Genomic DNA, 2,275 nt, shown 5'->3' on the forward strand with positions numbered 1-2,275 from the left:
TTGCATGATGTACAACTTGAGTTGCTCGGCTCTCCAGGGTCTCTCTTGTCTTATTTTGCACTTCATAATGCGCCACATATTTTCAATGGGAGACAGGTCTGTAATAGCGGCAGGCCAGTCTCGTACCTGCAGTCTTTTACTATGAATCCAACATTTGTAACACGTACGGAATGCAGTTTGGCAGTGTCCATGAAAAAGACGTTGCTTGGATGGTAGCATATGTTTCTCCAAAACCTGCATGTACTGTACCCCTGAACATTGACGTTGCTTTCACACATGCTCAAGTTACCCAGGTTAGGGGCACTTACGCCTCGCTACACTGTCACAGATGCCGGCTCTAAACTTTGCAGTGATAGCAATCCGGATTGCCCTTTTCATCTTTGAACATAACATTCAAATATCAAAAAACAACTTGAAATGGATACTCAACAGACTTTCCCATTTTGAGTTGGTCTATCTCAAATGAGCATGGGCACAGAGAAGCTGGCAGCATTTCTGGTTGTTGTTGATTTCTGGCTTTTGCTTTGCCTGGTAGAGTTTTAACTTGCATTTGTAGATGTGGAAATGAACTGTGTTAACTGACAATAGTTTTCTGGAGAGTTCCTTAGGCAGCAACATGGCAGCATCCTTTAAACGCCAATACTTGTTTTTTTTAAAGTAGTGTCTCCTGAGAGATCAAAAGTCATGTTGAAAAGTCTCAATCTTTTGATGCAATAATGAACTGTAGATGATGTAATCCCAAGATTCCTTACAATTGTGCAGTGAGTAACGTTCTTGACTATTTGTTCGCGCAGTCATTCACAAATTCTTCAACTTCACTTGCCCCATCCTTGCTTGTGGGCAACTGAGTCTTTTATGCGCACTCATTACACTCATCTGTTTCCAGTCAACCTGTACACTTGTAGAATATTCCAAACTGTTATTTTTTTTTTAGGATTTCTCACCTTTCCTGGTTATTTCTCCTCCGTGTCAGATTTTTTTTTCCCACGTTTCTGGTGTCAAATTCAAAATGAGAGCATTTTTTCACACACAACAAAAACATCATGTCTTTGTAGTTTATTCAATCAAATATACAGTAGATTGAACAGGTTTGCAAATCATGGAATTGTGTTTTTATTGAAGTTTTACCTAACTTCTTTAGAGTTGGGGTTTGTCCAAAATGCAGCAGGATGCCACGTCACAAGTGATTAACGCAACCAGCCGGTCCATTACTCAAGACACTGTCAGTGTTGTGAATATTTGTCGCTGCTATGCTATTTTGATAAGAATTCCTGACAGAGTGTTTTATGAAGTTTGAATTACTTGCAAGCGATTAGTCACTATTCCCCTACATTCACTATGGACAGATTCACTACACAGTGAACACTCACCATTCTCGGGGAATAATGTATATACCCCCCCCCCCCCCCCGACTCCCAAGAAAAAAATAAAAAACATATAATTGCCTTTATTGAGTTTCAACCCTAAATGTACCCGAAATCATGATCCAAAACTACTCTTGCATCAATTGAAACTCATCTCATAACATTACTCTTAAAAACTGCCTATAGATGATTTATGTCGGACAATACCCAACAATCCATGATAAATACCAAATACTATTTTGGTAGCACGATGGATCAACCAGTAAAGCGTTGGCCTCACAGTTCTTAGAACCCGGGTTCGATCCCGGCCCCACCTGTGTGGAGTTTGCCCTGTTCTCATTTGGTCCGCGTGGATTTTCTCCGGAGTGGCAACATTAATTGGACCCTCTAAATTGCCCCTAGGTGTGATCGTGAGTGCGGTTGTTTGTCTCTGTGTGCCCTCTGATTGGCTGGCAACCAGTTCAGGGTGTACCCCGCCTCCTGCCAGATGACAGCTGGGATAGGCACCAGCACTCCCCGCGACCCTCGTGAGCATAAGCGGCGAAGAAAAAGGATGGATAGATACTATTTTCCAATTAGTCATTTTTATGAAGTTTGACTCAGAACTATATTAATACTCTAATTTTCAAAATTGAATACACTAAAAGGATGGTCCGGTTTCCGAGTGGTTTGCACATACTGCAAGCCTGGCATAGATTGGGACTTCAAATGCAGGATCCAACTCCCTGGTGAGGATAAGGATGATAGCAATTTGATGATTTTGTGAGATTCTTTTTTTCCTGTGGAGCATTTGGATAACAAACAAACAAACTAATGAATAGTTCATTTGACCAAATTCTTCAGAATTTGGGACGATGGAGAACATGCAAAGCCCACACAGGCAAGTCCGGGGATGAACCAGGGGCCTCAGA

Source organism: Syngnathoides biaculeatus, chromosome 6 (assembly GCF_019802595.1).
Source record: "Syngnathoides biaculeatus isolate LvHL_M chromosome 6, ASM1980259v1, whole genome shotgun sequence".
NCBI classification, from domain to species: domain Eukaryota; kingdom Metazoa; phylum Chordata; class Actinopteri; order Syngnathiformes; family Syngnathidae; genus Syngnathoides; species Syngnathoides biaculeatus.